Source organism: Mustela putorius, unplaced genomic scaffold (genome assembly GCF_011764305.1).
Source record: "Mustela putorius furo isolate JIRA1106 unplaced genomic scaffold, ASM1176430v1.1 tig00003834_pilon_pilon_pilon, whole genome shotgun sequence".
NCBI classification, from domain to species: Eukaryota; Metazoa; Chordata; class Mammalia; order Carnivora; family Mustelidae; genus Mustela; species Mustela putorius.
Window position 1 is genome coordinate 15,993,094 of NW_025421987.1, and position 19,278 is coordinate 16,012,371.

The window sequence follows — 19,278 nt, forward strand, 5'->3', positions numbered from 1 at the left end:
CGCACGGCACAGGGGCTCCAGCAGTCTTGCCCATTTGCGACGGAGGCGCGCTGGGTGACGTCAGTTTGCAGCGACATACGGTGGACGTCGAAGTGCACGTCACGTATCTTCTCCTCACACCGTGTCGCTCTTCTTGGTGGCCTTCTAGATCTCAGCCATCACCCTGACTTGATCTTATTGAAATACTGCACCTCCTTGGTGACACCGATGAGGATGTTGGTGCATGTGTTATTGGTCGAAAATACCAGATCTTGCAGGTCTTGGGCATGTATTAGTACTTCTCAGCTAGTAAGCCGCGGGTGGCCTGAGCTTGTGGCGGGTGGACTCTTCAGCCTTGTCAGATGCCCTCGGCCTGACGGTCAGGGAGGGGCAGTGCCTTCACGGGCAGCCCATATGCTTGTTGGCAGACTTGGACAGACAGAGCAGTTCAGCTCCTGGCTGACAGTTTCATGGTATGAGATGACTGGGTCCGGTTTTCTGATGGACTGATTCTCCGGTCCTTCAGGTGGATCTTTAGGAGCAGCTCACCGCCCCTGCAATGATATGCTCCCGCCATTCCACGATGATGCACTGCACCATGGGGTGCAATTTGGCAGTTGCTTCAGACCCTCCCCCTCTACAGCAATTTTGACAAGTGGACTCACCGTTGAACTTCATCACCTGCATGTGGGAATGCTCCAAGGTGCTCATCTTCATCAGAAACTGGTCAGCTCCCACCAGGCCTAGGATGTTTCTGCGAGGTATGTCCTCAAAGCACTTATCATAAAGGTTATCCCCTGGCTCCCTTCAGGTACAGATCCTCTTTCTTCCCAACAGTGTAGTTGGGAGCAGGTATTGTGATCATTTCGCAGTATTACAAATATTGAATCACTATGCTGTACACCTGAAAGTAACATGATGTTATATGTCAATTGTACCTAAACAAAAAATGATTTCTTACCAAAAACAAAACAAACAAACCCACAAAAAACAAAACAAACAAAAGCAAAAATAAAACAGAGAGAGAGAATATGAAAAAGGTTTATTACTCACCTAATAGAGCTTGTTTAAATATAGGGGAATCCCCCAAGCAGGTCCAAAAGTGGCACTTGGAGAGAACAGAGAAAAAGAGTAGTTTGGCCTTTATTGAAATTAGGGGATTGATTTGAGTGAGTGTTACTGTGAATGGGCTGGCATTTGCATGATTTGAATTTCCTACTTTTGCCAAAGGAGGGAGCAGGAAGTCTTTCTAATCAGCTTAGCCAGTTCGGGGGCAGAAGGGGTAGGGTTTGAAAACTGTCCGCAGTTAAATGTCAAAAATGAAGTCTATTAAGATGCCAGAAGAGTATGGTACTTAAGGACCTTTGCAGCTACTTCCTCTCCATGAATTATCTTTGATCCAATGTAACAAAATACTGACTTCTTTTTCCTAGAATTATGGCTTAAGGTGAGGATACAATGTATCATTATCTTAAGTTCTTAACATTCTAAATTCAGAGAGCCACCAGAAATTGGAATAATTGAGAGCTTCCAGTTAGAGAAGGAACATGTCAACCCTACTTGTCCCCCCTCCCCTTGCAATTACAATAGAATTAATATTGGAAAAACAATACAGTGTTTGACATTTTAGAGGGATCCCAGTTCATGGAAAATCTTCCCACTTTGAAGACCTAGAAGGGGACTCCATGAGATTTCTTTCTAAAGATTGGTAAATTCTTCAAGAAGAGGAAACAGTTTTCATTCTTTGTTTATATATCTTCTTAGGACAAGGATCTGCTGATATGTTCCTGTGTTAAATGAACAGAATAAAGGAGAATTGGAAGGAGAGAAAGGGAAAGAGAGAGAAGGAGAATATGTATGCATATATATATATATATACATGTATGTTTGTGTAGGCCAAGCTGCAAGACATAGAATGAGCAGAAACACTTTCTCTAAGTGTTTAGGAGAAGCACTTGGCAGGGTCCCACCAGACCTAAAAGAATACAGTTGGGGAATATCATTTTGCCATTACACCAACAGATTTGGGGAATGAAGGGACAAAGGGGACATAAGCATTAGAGGAATGCAGCATGAAGTTCATCAGCTAAAGGCCAACTAAGAAATGATCCCAAACCTACAAACTAAAAAATGCCTAGGAGGCTACACTCAAATATGTCGTCATCATGGTGTGTTGGAGCTCATAGACAGGGAATATAACATTTATATCCAAGCAAGGAAAAGACTGCAGTCCTGCATAAGGAAATAAGAAGATATTGGACAGTTTCCCTTTCTCTACTCATTCCTCAGCACCCAAGAGGAGGAGGAAGAGGGGGGTATAGAAAAGACAGACCATAATTTTCTCCCCTCAACTCTGTCTTTCTATAGCCTAAGGTAAGACTAATATATGCTACAGGTGAGAAAGGTGAGAGAGGAAAATTTACTGTTGAGTTTGAGAGTAAAACTTTAACTTCTGGCAAGTCAAAGTCTTAAATGGGAAAGTGAGATCAGTCCAGAAACTAAGGGAGACCAGAGAAGGTTTTGAATCTGTTTTTTTGTTTGTTTGTTTTCTGTTTTGTTTTGTTTTGCTTTAGTGAACTTTTAGCAGGAAATTTTACCAATATAGTGCCACTTGAGGATAGTTATTAAAAAAACAAATTAAAAAAATTATGCCAGATATTGTCACATAACTGGATCATTCTGAGACTTAAGATCTCAGTGTAGGTGTTATATCCCTGTGGGGCTACCTCTGAGCATCATTTTTATGTTTTGCACCCTCAGTTGTGGATGGTTGAGTTGAGAAAGTACAGTAGACAAATGGAATTTGAAGGTCACTGTCCTCTCTTTTGTGTGTGTGCATGTAATTCACATACAGTTATCCAGATATGTTTATTATAGGAAATGTGATAACTCTAACCCATGGGATGGTTTATACACTAAGAATAGGGTTCAATAGACTAAAAACTAAGAAATGTCAATATTTGTTAAAGAACTGCTCACACAAAAATGAGAGAAAGCACATTTAAAAGTTGTAGGTGGGACCAGAATACCATGTCAAATCCGGGGTGGGGGTGATCCTAAAATAAATACTAAGATGTTCCATTGAAGGTACCATTTCAGAGATCTGAGTATCTTAGCACAAGCTATTTCTGTAACATTTATAGAGAAGTAGTTTGGATAATGAATGGTGTGGAGAAAAGTTGTTGAACACCAGCCATGGGAAAGTGTAGACATCCCTGTATGTGGTACAAATGGTCTTATAAAACACTAACAGAAAATTAAACAAATGAAAAATATTTTATCTACCTAATTTTAAAAATTATGTCAGCTGGAAAAATGTAAAAAATGGGTATCTCTATGAAAAATAGTTCTTACCTGTTTTGCAATTTATGACATCATTTGATGATGCCAACTGTGAGAGCACTGGGGGAACTACCTGAGTCATCCTCCAGATTTGGGAGCTGGGTGACTGTACAACCTATGGAAGATATTTCTCTTCTCTAAATCTTAGCTCATGAATTTAATCAATTTTCATTAAACCTCTAGACTTTACATGTTTATTTTACTCACATGTCCACAAATAATTTCTATTCACACACAATATGGGAGAAATAAACCACCTGGTTTATAAAAAAAACACATGAAAGCTCTAACTTTGGGCAATTGACTTATGCTCTTAGTGTCTCAGTTTCCTTGTTAAGTAAGTCAGAGTAGTAATTATAGTCACTCCATAATGTTGTGATGAGGATAAATGATATACTATACATAAAAATTTTCACTGAGTGCCTGGTATAAGGTGATTGCTTAATAAATGCTATCTATTATTATAATTGCACATAATTATAAAATGACATCTATTACATATATGTAAACATAAATACATGTGAGTTATTATACATACACATGCATATACATATAAAGAGAGATAAATATATCTACAGCCCTTTCTAGTTTATGTGAACATATATTTCTTTTAAAATATTTAGCAACTTTGAACTTTATAAAATCATTTTTCACAAAATCCGTATGTGTAGATATGAACCTCAAAAAGTAGAATTTCGAGTTCTCAAGGATTCCCACAAGAGTAGAAAAAGATTCTTTTCATGACTGGAAAAATAGAAGCACTTTTAGACAAATATGTACTGGAGACTATAATCCACTTTCCTTTCCTACCATGGCACCTACAGCATTATGAGCCAGAAAATTGTTTGAGCAGCCACAGATAAGGAATTACAAATCTGGAGGTTTGAGAGTTGTATAAAGCAGATGTAAGGTTAATTTGCATGGTTTAGTTCCCTCCCAGATTTTTTCAATATATTTCAATGGCTTGAAACTCTGAAAAACTGATAGAAAATAAAAAGGTTTCTATAGGCTGTCTGATTTCTTGCTGACTCAGCTGTCTGAAGGCAAAGCCAATTACTATGGCTTGCATTTTCTTGTGCAGAAACCAGAACATATTCATAGTTAAATAGAGCCATTAAATATTTAGGGGAGGGAAAAAAAGTTTTATGAATTGAGATGATAACAGCAAGAAACTGTGTATGGATATTTTCGTCTTAAACAACAAGAAAACATTTTTCTAAGAGTAACTTGAAAATCTCAAGCATGAAATATGATTTGATTTAATATCAATTCAACAATCTTTTTAAATGTTGATTTTTTTGGTTGGCATATAAGAAAAAAAATTCCTCTGATATAAAGCTAAATTTTATCCTTGGAGTAATAAAAGAACCAATATGGTCTTCTGAACAAAGAACTAGCTGAAGAATTGGGATTCTATTTTTGGCCTCACCAGTGACTTGCTCAGTGACCTTAGACATATCACTTAAATGGCTTTGTGCCTCAAGGTTCCCAGCTGTAATATAGAGATTATAATGCCTGCCCCTACTTCATGGGACTGTAGAACTATTTCAGCTGAGTTTGTTTAAAACACCAAAGGCTTTTGAAACTATCAGAAATAACGGTTAAATTCAAACAAGGTTGTATTTTATTAATTTCTTTTTACTGTTTGATTTGGTTTTCTTGTAGACTTCTATAATCCTTTTCCTACTAAAATAAATCACTGGGATAAAATTAATAGGTGGAGATTTTCATTGGATATTAAGGAACAATTTTAACAGTGAAGGGAAATTAAGAATACACTTCTGAGATCAACTGATATAATTTCTACTCCTTGGCATATTAAACTCATGATTCAAAAGAGAATTGTATTATGAACATGTAACTTAGAACTTCTCACTAAATCTGTAATTGGCAATTTTCTTCTTATTTCAAGCCTCTTTGCAATTTCTCCCCATGATTTCTTTCAATCAAGATTTTCTCATAATGCCCCTATAAATGTACTGATAATCCATCTTCATCTCTCCAAATCCAGAAGACCTATTAAAGCCCTGCTCAAATGCCATGTCCTTCTAGCTTCCTTCCCTCTTCATAACACTATTTGTCATCTAATAAGGAGTTCTGAGTAGTAGGAGGACTTGATAAAAGAGACAGTTTGTCATTGATGTTCCTGCTGCTTTGTAACTTCTTACAATTATAAATACATTTATACAAATATATATGTATATAATTATTATTTTTTGAAATTATTCTGTAAAAGAATTTTGAAAAGTTCTTGAACTCCAAACTAGAACTCCGTACTCCAACTACAGACATTTTATTTGCTCTGCTCTCATAATACTTCTTAGAGTCTTAAACTTTTGCACTATATTACAAAACTTAGAATCAAGGTACATTCAACATTTCTCACCTACAAGTAGAATAGTCTCAAACTAATCATCCTTCCTCCTGTCATATATCCCTCAGTCTATTCGGTGCCATAATTTGTTTTATATGCCTTTTTTAAAATATATTTATATTTTTTGTTGTTGATTTAACTTCTTAAAATGGTCTCCGATGTAATGCTGAATTGTTTTCTAGTGTTTCTAAGTGCAAAAGCCTACGATGTGTCTTACAAAGAAAATACATGCATTAGATAAGCTGCAAGAGTTATAGTGCTACTTGCCATTAGTTCAAAGCTAATTAATCAACAATATATATTAAAGAAGGTGTCTTTAAAAAGAAATGCATAATCGTCAGGTAGGATAATCATAAAAAGAAATGCATAAAACAAGGTTATATACTGATTAGTTAATAAAGATGATGTGAGTGGTTCTTAGGAATATTACCTTGCATTTTCCCTAGGAGTGGTGGTTCTGTATTTGCTATTGTAACATGTGTGGTGACTTTCTAGAACATAACTGTCCACCAATAATAAGAAATGACTGGTACCTATTTTATTTAAATACAAACACGCCTTTGGCCATATTTTTAAAATCTCCCTTTCAGTTCCACAGTAGTACCTGTCTTGTGCACATTTCCGGCTTTCTGGTCATTTCAATTATAGACAAAAATTTGGCCAACTTTAAAGATTCAGTTTCATATTCATTGTAATGCCCACCTCCTTCTTTCCCACAAAACTAGCCAGAAAAAACTGGGTATCCCAGGAGTGAAGCTGAGGCATACCTCTTTTACTTTTCTTCTTGCCCCTCTTTGCCAAGATGGAATAGGACGAGTGGTTACTCATAGGTGTGTTTCTATAGTTTTCTTTATCCCTGCTGCTCTTGTTAAGACTTACTGGCCATTGATACTCTCTGTGGCAGGCATCCAAATGCCGGCTCTCTTTTCATACTCAATCTTGCCCTCTGCACGTGATTATATCCGTTTACTTCAAAATAAACAGTAGCCATCACATCTTTCTTTCTTTAATCATGCCATTCTTTATATCTAGTGTATGAGATATTCTATTATTTCTTCTTTTAATAGCTATAATGGTAATAATTAATGTTATTGTCAGATTTTTACTTTTCCTCTTTCTGGGAAAATTATAGTATTATTCTTTGCCATACCAGGTATTATATGACGTCATGTGTTTTTGGTTTCCTTCTTTCTTTCTTTCTGAGTAGAAACCTCTAAGAAGCAGGCGTAATTTGCCACGTCCCCTTTCACTGCCACAGCAACTTATGTTTCTGCAGTCAGTAGAATCCCTACCAAATTACATTCTTGAGAGAATATAATGTGGAGACAAACCCACAGTACATCTATCAAAAGTAGAATGCTGGGGGTATAGCTCAGTGGTAGAGCATTTGACTGCAAAAGTAGAATGCTGCCTTAAAAAATAAAGAATGTGACATTGTCTTAGAAATTCATCAAACTGTAAAAGACAGCTTTTTTCAGAAGTTAAAGATTACATTGGTAAAATATTTGATAAAATTATTGTTTGGAATAATTTACAAGGAAGATTGGATAACTAAGAAATGTTTAGATCTAAAGATTGGTAATGTGTTTCAGTTTGGGGTGATTTCTTTAAATATATGTTTTTAAAAAAAAAGGCAAGCTCAGAAAAAAGTGACCAGTTTTCAAGAATGAATAAAAGTTAAAAAAAAAAAAAAAAGAGGTTGCCTGAGTGGCTTAGTCAGTTAAGTGTCTGCCTTCTGCTCAGGTCATAAATTTAGGGTTCTGGGATCAAACCCCACATCTAGGCTCCCTGCTCAGTGGAAAACCTGCTTCTCCCTCTCTCTCTACTTCTCTCTCTGCTTATGTTCCCTCGCTCTTAATCAAGTAAGTAAATAAAATCTTTTAAAAAAAATGAAAAATGGATTTCAGAAACTTAGTTACTTCAAATGTTGAAAAATTTACTGAATTAAGACCTCAGTATAAAGAGATAATATTGAGAAAACAGTTTGATTCACAAAGGCAGATCAATGCTCAGCCTTGATAATTTCAGTCCATCAATGTGATGATGTGATGTAACTGAATGTGAAATTGGTAAAAGATGCACGCAAATGACTCCTTTAAGTCAACAAGAGCTGGCTCTAGCATCCCCCTGTCTCTCATCTTCCAGTAAGCTATCTTTGGCTTGCTCTCACAATGATTGGACGATTCCCAGAAATAGGCAGAAATATTCAATACCCCTTGAGGCCTACATGCAGAACTGATATACTGTCATTTCCCATGTATTTTATTGCCCGAAGCACATCACAAGGATAGCCCAATTCATGAATGTGGAAAGAGACTCCAAATCATGATATGAATTTCCACAAAGTCCCATTACAGTGGACACACATTTGTAGAACTTCTGATGAATGTTACTTAAGGCTGCAAATAAAAAAAGATGTTGATTAAGAAAATTGTAGTAGTAGTAGTCATATTTTTTATTGTAATGTTTCATTTACAACCATATATATTCACATATTCCACTTTTAACATAATACTTCAATTACAACAATATGTATTCCATCTTAGCTGTGAGAGATGAAGAAATTTACAAAATTTCATTTCACCCATTAATCATCTGCCAGCCATTAAAATTAATTTTGTAATTATTGTTAAATTTTTAGGGTTTTTTTTTTAAGATTTTATTTATTCATTTAAGAGAGAGAGAGAGAGCACAAGCAAGGGAAGAGGCAGAGGCAGAAGGAGAAGCAGGCTCCCTGCTGAGCTGGGAGCCTGACATAGGGCTTGATCCCAGGACCTGGAGATCATGACCTGAGCGGAAGGGAGACACCCAACCATCCAAGCCACCCAGGAGCCCTACATTTTTAGTTTTAAAGGCTGTCTTTAGACAGATTTGCTTTGGTAACAAACAACCTCCAAACTTCAGTGACATAGAACATTACTTTAGTAATTTTAAGTACATTTACTTTTAGTCAACAGCTATATCAATGCTCCATGTGTCTTTCCATTTTGGACAGTGATTAAAGGAACAATCTCTGCTTGGGACATCTATTGGCAAAAGGAAAAAGCAAAATAGCTTATAGAAACTTAAAGTTAAACTTAAAGTTATCCTTTATATTCAAGTGTGTTATAAATCATATTTGCTCATGTTTAAATTGCCAACTTATCATCTAAAATAATAACAGTAATAATAATAAAATAAAAAAGTGAAATTACTTCCATACCATACACTAAAATATTACAGTAAATATATTATAGAGAGAGAGTAGCCATAATAAGTAATTATTTCAGGGAAGGGTAAGAGTGAGAGGCTTATAGCAGACAATGGCTCATAGAAATCCTGAAATACTTCTGGAAAACATAAGGGGGAGACTCAGTATTGAGATAGGAAGTCTTCATTAGACCATTTTTCTCCTTTGAAATTGCTCTCAGATCTTTTCCTTTTTATCCTTGGCTCTACTCTCTGAAAAAATCCTTCTTTTTGCACAATAACCCTAGACACATCTTAAAAGGACAACAAAAAGCAAGGTTACATCCACATAAACCTAGAACTCTTCATATTTTTTTTCAGTGTTCTAAGATTTCATATTTATATAGCACACCCAGTACAAAACGTGCCCTCCTTAATACCCACCACCAGGCTCACCCATCCTCTTCATATACTTTTCAAACACCATAACACTATATAACCTCACATTACCTAACCTTTCACTATCATAGCAAATAAGGACTCCATTAATTTATTTTTCAAATTTGTGAAATAAATATTTCAAAAGATTACAACTGAAGCTCCAGCTTCAGCTGCAACCTTATGTACATGAAGAATAATGGAGTTTTATTAGTTTCTTAGGGCTACTGTAACAAACTACTACAAATTGGGTGGCATAAAACACCAGAAATTTATTTTCTCATAATTCAGAAGATCAGAAGTTCAAATTAAAGTACTGAAAAAATTGGTTTCTATTGGAGGTTCTGAGAGAGAATACATTCTGTACTTTCTCCTAGTTTCTGGTGTTTGCTGGGCATTCTTGAAATCACTTGACTTGTAGATGCATCACCCCATTCTCTGCCTTTGTCTTTACATGGTACTTTCCTTGTGGGTCAATGTTTAAATCTCCTTCTTCTTATAAAGATACCTCCTATTGGATATAAGGCTCACCTTAATCCACTATGTTCTCATTTTAACTTGATTATATCTACAAAGACATTATGTTCAGATAAGGTTTCCTGTTTGTGATCTGAGTGAATATATATTTATACATACCAAAGTAATATCAAAGTCAAAGTAATAATGAGGTAATGTGGAGTTCATAACATACGAGGAAATAAATATATAACAACTATAACAGAATAAAATGGAAGTATATTTTTATACCATTCTTACATTTTCATGAAGTGTTTTAATATCAATTGATGTGTTGGAAAGTTAAAGGTATGTATTATCAACCTGCAACCACTAAAATCACTGAATAAGTATTTATAGTTAATTGGTGAAAAAAGTGATATATGAATTCATAAAAATACTCTGTTAATATTAATTATAGCAGAAGGGAAAAAGAGGGCAACACAGAACACATGGAAAAATTAGAAACAAGTAGTAAGATAATAGCCTTAAGCCTTGAAAGGTTAAACATATATTACTGTATGAGTCAACTAAAATATCTCCCTGAAAGAAAAAAAAATACCCATACAAAGATTTATATACAAATTTTTATAGCAGTTTATTTATAACATCCTAAAACTGAGGACAATCAAAATGTGAATGAGCAAATGAATGGGTGAACAAATTACACTGTATCTTTACAATGAAATACTACTCAGCTAAGGAAGGAAGGGGAGAAGGAAGGAAAAGGGAAGGATGGGAGAAGAAGGGAGGAGAAAGAATTACTGATACATGCAACAATGTGGATATACCTTGAAGTAATTATGCTATATGAAATAAGACACACAGAAAGAGTATATACTATATGATCTAAGTTAAAGAAAATTACAGAAAATTCAACTAATCAAAAATGACAGAAATCAGACCAGTTATTGCCTGGGAATATTAGGAGTGACTTAGTTGGACAGTATGAGTGCCAAGGAAAGACACAGAACTTTTGTAGGTTATGGAGAGGGGTTTAATATCCCGATTGTATATGCTTCACAGATGTATACATTGTCACAGCATTTCAAATCCTACACTATAAATACTTGGGTTTTATTGTAGTTAATGACATCTCAAAAAATGAAACTAGCATAAAAACTAATACAAAGAGATATATTAGCAATCTCATTTTAAACAATAAATATAAATAATAAAAATTACCTTTTAATGTAAGACATATTTTAGCTATGCTTTTTCTAATTAGAATTCCTATATGAAAGATTCCAAAGAAGCTCAGTGTTAAAAGACACTGTGGTAAGAAGTGAGGTCTAAAACTTTCTGAGTCTGTACCCATTGTGTATACAGCTTTCTCTTAGATAATTTGAAGAGTTATGGAAACAACAAATACAGTGCATGTTCACCAAAAGTGCATCAAATGTAGGAGAAGACACATGCCATTATGTATCTACTAATTGGTCATGGAGAAACTATAAGAAACTTCAACATATTAAGTCAATCACACCTTTGACACAATACATTATTTGTTTCATTTTAAAATTTAAGAGTTCTTGGGGCACCTGGGTGGCTCAGTGGGTTGAAGCCTCTGCCTTCGGCTCAGGTCATGATCCCAGGGTCCTGGGATCAAGCCCAGCATCGGGCTCTCTGCTCCGCAGGGGGCCTGCTTCTCTTCCTCTCTCTCTGCCTGCCTCTCTGCCTACTTGTAATCTCTCTGTCGAATAAATAAATAAAATATTTTAAAAATAAATAAATAAATAAATAAAATTTAAGAGTTCTATGGGTATAAAATCCATAGGGTATTATTTGTTACTTGTGATCCTTTTCAAATATGCAGATATCTCATAGGTCTTCAAATTTCCTGAAATTCAATACCTTCTGCTTTGTGGAAATACACAGATACATTCATCTTTAATTAATAGCTCACTACAGACTGAAATTTAGTACATGTCAATTTTTATGGTTTGACTTATAGAAACAATATTTCATTTATTTTATAAGTAGTCAAATTTAGGGTCACCTGGGTGGCTCAATGGGTTATGCATTCCACTCTTGATCTCCTCTCAGGTCTTGATCTCAGGGTTGTGAGTTCAAACCCTGCATTGGGCTCAATGTTGGACATGGAACCTACTTAAAAAGAAAGAAAGTAAAAATAAATAAATAAACAAATGAATAAATAAATAATAAATATTAAATATATTAATAGTTGTATTTCAAACTGAATGAGACTGCTGATTCCAGGAAACAGACTGAGTTGTGGGATGGCAGGTGATGGGGCGATGGGGTAACTGGGTGATGGGCATTAAGGAGGGCATGTGATATGATCAGCATGAGCACTGAGTGATATACTCAATTAATGAATCATTGAACATTATATCAAAAACTAATGATGTACTATACCTTGACTAAATGAATTTAAATTAAAAAAATAAAACAACCTACCTCTCAGAATGTATAGGTTGTGAAGATAAGAAAGTGTTTCCCAGTTTAGGAATTACCTCCTTGTATGTCCAAAAGTTAATAGAATTAATAAATATATTTACTTCCATCAATCTTTGTTTATACCTGCATAAATCCCTATATTGCAGATACCCTATCTAGTATTAATCTATATCTATACCTGTATATAGCCAAGTATACTGAAATTCTGAGACAAAAGAATAGCTTAAAATGTATGAGCATATTTTAGTCTATATGAAATATACTATTAATTGAAGTAATAGGTATTATTTGATTTTAGTTATGTGTGTATGAGGAATGCTGCAGTTAAAGGAAACATGAATTATATCCTCAAACTCTGCTTCTATGTAGACTTGGCTTTTTCATTTTATTTTTTTTTAATTTTATTTTTTTATTTATTTCTTTTCAGCCTAACAGAATTCATTGTTTATGCACCACACCCAGTGCTCCATGCAATACGAGTCCTCCATAATACCCACCACCTGGCTCCCACAACCTCCCACTCCCCGCCCCTTCAAAACCTTCATATTGTTTTTGAGTCCATTGTCTCTCATGGTTCATCTTCCCTTCCGATTTCCCTCAACTCCCTTCTCCTCTCCATCTCCCTATATCCTCCATGTTATTTGTTATGCTCCAAAAATAAATGAAAACATATGATAATTGATTCTCTCTTCTTGACTTATTTCACTCAGCATAATCTCTTCCAGACCCGTTCATGCTGATGCAAGAATTGGGTATTCATCCTTTCTGATGGAGGCATAATACTCCATAGTGTATATAGACCACATCTTCCTTATCCATTTGTCCGTTGAAGGACATCTTGGTTCTTTCCACAGGTTGGCGACCGTGACTGTTGCTGCTATAAACATTGGGGTACAGATGGCCCTTCTTTTCACTACATCTGTATCTTTGGGGTAAATACCCAGTAGTGCAATTGCAGGGTCATAGGGAAGCTCTATTTTTAATTTCTTAAGGAATCTCCACACTGTTCTCCAAAGTGGCTGCACCAAATTGCATTCCCGCCAACAGTGCAAGAGAGTTCCCCTTTCTCCATATCCCCTCCACACATGTTGTTTCCTGTCTTGCTAATTTTGTCCATTCTAACTGGTGTAAGGTGGTATCTCAATGTGTTTTTTATTTGTTTGTTTGTTTGTTTTGTTTTTTAAGATTTTATTTATTTATTTGACAAAGAGAGACACAGTGAGAGAGGGAACACAAGCAAGGGGAGCAGAAGAGGGAGAAGCAGACTGCCCGCTGAGCAAGGAGCCCGATGTGGGGCTCGATCCCAGGAACCTGGGATCATGACTTGAGCTGAAGGCAGATGCTTAATGACTGAGCCACCCAGGCACCCCTCTCAATGTGGTTTTAATTTGAATCTCCCTGATGGCTGGTGATGATGAACATTTTTTCATGTGTCCAATAGCCATTTGTATGTCTTCATTGGAGAAGTGTATGTTCATGTCTTCTGCCCATTTTTTGACATGATTATCTGTTTTGTGTGTGTTGAGTTTGGGGTGTTGTTTATAGGTCCTGGATATCAGCCTTTTGTCTGTACTGTCATTCGCAAATATCTTCTCCCATTCTGTTGGTTGCCTCTTTGTCTTGTTCACTGTTTCCTTTACTGTGCAGAAGCTTTTGATATTTGTGTACAGTGTAAGAGAATGGTTGAGTTTCATTCTTCTACATATAGCTGCCCAATTTTCCCAGCATCATTTATTGAAGAGACTGTCTTTTTTCCACTGTATATTTTTTCCTGTTTTGTCGAAGATTATTTGACCATCCAGTTGAGGGTCCATATCTGGGCTCTCTACTCTGTTCCACTGGTCTATGTGTCTGTTTTTATGCCAGTACCATGCTGTCTTGGTGATCACAGCTTTGTAGTAAAGCTTGAAATCAGGTAATGTGATGCCCCCAGGTTTGTTATGCTTTTTCAACATTTCTTTAGCAATTTGGGGTCTCTTCTGATTCCATACAAATTTTAGGATTATTTGCCCCAGCTCTTTGAAAAATACTGGTGGAATTTTGATTGGAATGGCATTAAAAGTATAGATTGCTCTAGGCAGTATAGACATTTTAACAATGTGTATTCTTCTGATCCAAGAGCATGGAATGGTCTTCCATCTTTTTGTGTCTTCTTCAATTTCTTTCATGAGTGTTCTGTAGTTCCTCAAGTACAGATCCTTTACCTCTTTGTTTAGGTTTATTCCCAGGTATCTTAAGGTTCTTGGTGCTATAGTAAATGGAATGGATTCTCTAATTTCCCTTTCTGTATTTTAATTGTTAGTGCAGAAGAAAGAAACTGATTTCTGTACATTGACTTTGTATCCTACCACATTACTGAATTGTTGTATGAGTTTTAGTATTTGGGAGTCTTTTGGGTTTTCCATATAAAGAATCATGTCATCTGCGAACAGAGAGAGTTTGACTTCTTCATTACCAATTTGGATACCTTTTATTTCTCTTTGTTGTCTGATTACTATTGCTAGGACTTCTAATACTATGTTGAACATGAGTGGTGAGAGTGGGCATCCTTGTCATGTTCCTGATCTCAACGGGAAGGCTGTGAAGTTTTTCCCATTGAAGATGATATTTGCTGTGGGTTTTTCATAGATAGATTTTATGAAGTTCAGGAATGTTCCCTCTATCCCTATACTTTGAATTGTTTTCATCAGGAACGGATGCTGTATCTTGTCTAATGCTTTTTCTGTATCAATTGAGAGGACCATGTGGTTCTTCTCTCCTCTCTTATTGATTTGTTCTATCATGTTGATTGATTTGTGAATATCGAACCATCCTTGTAACTCAGGGATGAATCCCACCAGGTCATGGTGGATAATCTTTTTAATGTGCTGTTGGATCTTATTTGCTAGGATCTTGTTGAGAATCTTAGCATCCATATTCTTCAGGGATATTGGTCTGAAATTCTCCTTTTTGGTGGGATCTTTGCCTGGTTTGGGGATCAGGGTAATGCTGGCTTCATAAAAAGAGTCTGGAAGTTTTCCTTTTGTTTCTATTTTTTGAAATGGCTTCAGGAGAATAGTTGTTATTTCTTCTTTGAAAGTTTGGTAGACTTCCCCAGGGAATCTGTCAGGTCCTGGGCTCTTGTTTTTTGGGAGGTTTTTGATCACTGCTTCAATCTCGGTACTAGATATTGGTCTATTCAGGTTGTCAGTGTCTTCCTGGTTCAATTTTGGGAGTTCATAGTTTTCCAGGAACGGATCCATTTCATCTAGGTTGCTTAACTTTTTGGCATATAACTGTTGATAATAATTTCTGATGATTGTTTCTGTTTCCTTGGTGTTAGTTGTGAGCTCTCCCTTTTCATTCATAATTTTATTAATTTGAGCTTTCTCACTTTTCTTTTGCATTAGTGTGGCCAGTGGTTTATTGATCTTATTGATTCTTTCAAAAACCCAGCTTCTAGTTTCATTGATATGTTCTACTGTATCTCTAATTTCTATCTCATTGATCTCTGCTCTAATCTTGATTATTTCCCTTCTTGTGTGTGGAGTTGGCTTAATTTGTTTTTGATTCTCCAGTTCGTTAGGTGTAGAGACAGCTGGAGTATTTGGGATTTTTCAATTTTCTTTGAGGGAGGCTTGGATGGCTATATATTTCCCCCTTAGGACCGCCTTTGCTGTATCTCATAGGTTTTGGGCCAAAGTGTCTTCATTTCTCATTGGTTTCCATGAATTGTTTAAGATCTTCTTGGATCTCCTGGTTGATCCAAGCATTCTTAAACAAGGTGGTCTTTAGCTTCCAGGTGTTTCAGTTCCTTCCAAACTTTTCCTTGTGCTTGAGCTCCAGTTTCAAAGCATTGTGATCTGAGAGTATGCAGGGAATAATCTGTCTTTTGGTATTGGTTGAGCCCTGATTTGTGACCCAGTATGTGGTCTGTTCTGGAGAAAGTTCCATGTGCACTTGAGAAGAATGAGTACTCTGTTGTTTTAGGGTGGAATGTTCTGTATATATCTATGAGGTCCATCTGGTCTAATGTGTCATTCAATGCTCTTGTTTCTTTATTGATTTTCTACTTGGATGATGTATTACTGAGAGATATGTGTTAACATCTCCTACTATTAATGTATTCATATCAATATGACTCTTTATCTTGATTAATAGTTTTCTTATGTAATTGACAGCTCTCATATTGGGGGCATAGATACATAGATATTTACAATTGTTAGATCATCTCTCTGGATAGTCCCTTTAAGAATTATGTAGTGTCCTTCTATATCTCTGACTACAGTCTTTAGTTTAAAATCTAATTTATCTGATATGAGAATTACTACTGCGGCCTTCTTTTGAGGCCCATTGTCATGAAAGATGCTTCTCCACTTTCAGTCTGGATGTATCCTTAGGTTCAAAAAGGGTCTCTTGTAGACAACATATGGATGAGTCCTGTTGTTTTATCCAATCTGCAACCCTGTGTCATTTTATGGGTGCATTTAGGCCATTCACATTGAGAGTGATTATTGATATATACGTTTTTATTAACATCGTGTTACCTTTGAAGTCTTTCTTTCTGTAGAATGTCTCCATATATTTCTGTTCAATGATATTCTTGGGATTTTTCTTCTTTTATAGAACCCCCCTTAATATTTCCTGCAGTGTCGGCTTGGTGGTCGCATACTCTTTTAAGCCTTACCGGTCTTGTAAATTCTTTATCTCTCCATCCATTTTGAATGTCAGTCTTGCTGGATAAAGTATTCTTGGCTGCATGTTCTTCTCATTTAGTGCCCTGAATATATCTTGCCAGACCTTTCTGTCTTGCCAGGTTTCTCTGGACAGGTCTGACGCTATTCTGATGGGCTTTCCTCTGTACGTAAGGAACCTCTTTGTCCTAGCTGCTTTCAAGAGATCCTGTCTACAATATGATTCTTCATTCTTACTACAGGTGCCTTGAGTACTTTACAGATTCTGTAATCTTGGGGGTGGGGGAGACCGTTCTGCCTCTAGTACATGAACACTGGTTCCATTCATGAGATTGGGAAAATTTTCATGGAGAATTTGTTCCACTATATCTTCTATACTTCTTTCTTTCTCCTCCCCTTCAGGGATTCCAATAATTCTGATGTTGGAACATTTCATGGCATCATTTATTTCCCTGATTCTGTTTTTGTGGCTTCTAAGCTGTTTGTTCCAGGCTTCCTCTTGATCCTTTCTCTCTGTTTGTCCTCCAGATCACTAATTCTATCTTCTGTCTCAGTTACCCTAGCTTTTAGAGAATTTAGATTAGATTGGAACTCATTGAGAACATTGTGAACATCATCCCTGGTGGCTTTAAGTTCTGCCCTAAGCAATTCAATTTTGTCATCCATGGCTTTCTCCAACTTAGTTATTGCCTGGATAATTGTTAGCCTGAATTCCCTTTCTGACATATGTCTATGTTGATAGCCATTAGCTCTGTTGCAGAAGGCCCAGACTCTGAATTTTTCTTCTGTTGGGCGTTCCTCCTCCTAGTCATTTTGGTGAGAGGTGGCTAAACAGATGTAGCTGAATGTATCAACTATGGTGCAGTCAAGGTGAGCCCTGGAATGCTTCTGAGCAATCAAGAGTCCCTACCCAAAGAAAAGAAAAAAGAAAGAGAGAAAAAAGAAAAGAAAAGAAAAAAGAGAGAGAGAAAGAGAGAGAGAGAGACAGGAAAAAAAAAAAGATAAAATAAAAGAGAAGGCCCAGCCAAATGGGCCCCAAGGTAAGATTTATGAAGTATACAAACAAAAACAGACAAACAAAAAGACTAATAAAAGTAGATGACAAGAGAAAATACATATATATGTATAAAAGCAAAACAAAAAAAGAACCTCATCAAAAAGAACCCCATGTATAAGATTTATATACTACCAGGACAAACACAAATACACAGAAACACTGGCAGAAGAAAAAGATGGGAGAGTGGTTATACATTCTCAGTGTGGGTGAGGAAGGTAATTTTGATTCTTCCTGGATGTATCTTGATATCTTTGTTAAGGACTCAACTTTCCTAAGATAAAGGGGAATTAAAAATTGGTTCACCTGTAGGGGTAGCATTGATTGGGGAACCTTGAAGTTTAACTCTATATGAATATTAAAAAATAAAAAAAAGAATAAACTAAACTAACTTTAAATAAAATTTTAAAAAAATTAAAAAATAGAAAAGCAAAAGAAAAACATGGGTATATGTATCAAAAAGTTCAGGTTAAAAGGTTATTATGGAATTTGATGTACTGGACATCTCACTGCGATGATAAATAGGTTAAAAAAATTATCTATTAAAAAAAACAGAATAGTGGGAACGAATTAAAAATAAAAGTTGTATCTATGAAGTAGTGGTGGTTGTTCTCTTGTCTTTTTTTTTTTTTTTTTAGCGATTGGCTTTCTGGGAGAGGGACCTGCCAAGTGGGTTTTCAGGCCCTGTTTCCACCCTCAAGGGCGTGGGCTCTGAGGAAACTTGTTTTTCAGGCTTTTGTTCTCTGGAGGTTTTTAAAATTTGTTTGTTTGTTTGTTTTCTCTTGCCTCAATAGCTTTTGATGGTTTTTGGAGGTTTAGAGGAAAGCAAACTGCACCCAGACCTCCCTCTCAGAGAGAAGCCTCGGTCTGTTCCCCTCTGGGTGCTGCAGATCACATAAGTTCCCCCTGGGCTGCTGGCAGAGCACATGCCCAGTCATGGTCCCTGGGGACACAGGAACTCCTGCTTGTACCCAAAACCATGACAGTGTCAGCTGTCTGGGCCACCCCAGACTACCAGAGAAGTCCCAAGCAGTGATAGCACACTGAGATTTTCCCACTTGCCGGAGCTGGGAGTGCTTTCCTGGTTCGAGAGCACTGGGCTGGTGCCTGCACTCACCTCTCTTGGGGAGGTGCAGGGCGCGACTTAGACTCTGAAAGCACGGCATGGCGCCCGTATGGAGAGTGCAAAAAGGCTGTGGTTCTGCTGGCTGGTGAGGCTCCCAGCCCCTCACGGGAGATGCCACCCAGGCACTCTCAGGCTCTCAGGCGTGCGTGAGGCTGGGGGACCAAGACCTGGTTTTTTCGCTGCACTCTCTGGCTCAGTGCCAGGGATG

At 36.6% G+C, this 19,278-nt stretch overlaps 1 pseudogene; it reads right to left on the reverse strand.

Moving 5' to 3' along the window:
- Positions 1 to 328: 328 nt before the first annotated feature.
- On the reverse strand, positions 329 to 19,110 carry LOC123394547 (annotated as a pseudogene).
- Positions 19,111 to 19,278: the final 168 nt, after the last annotated feature.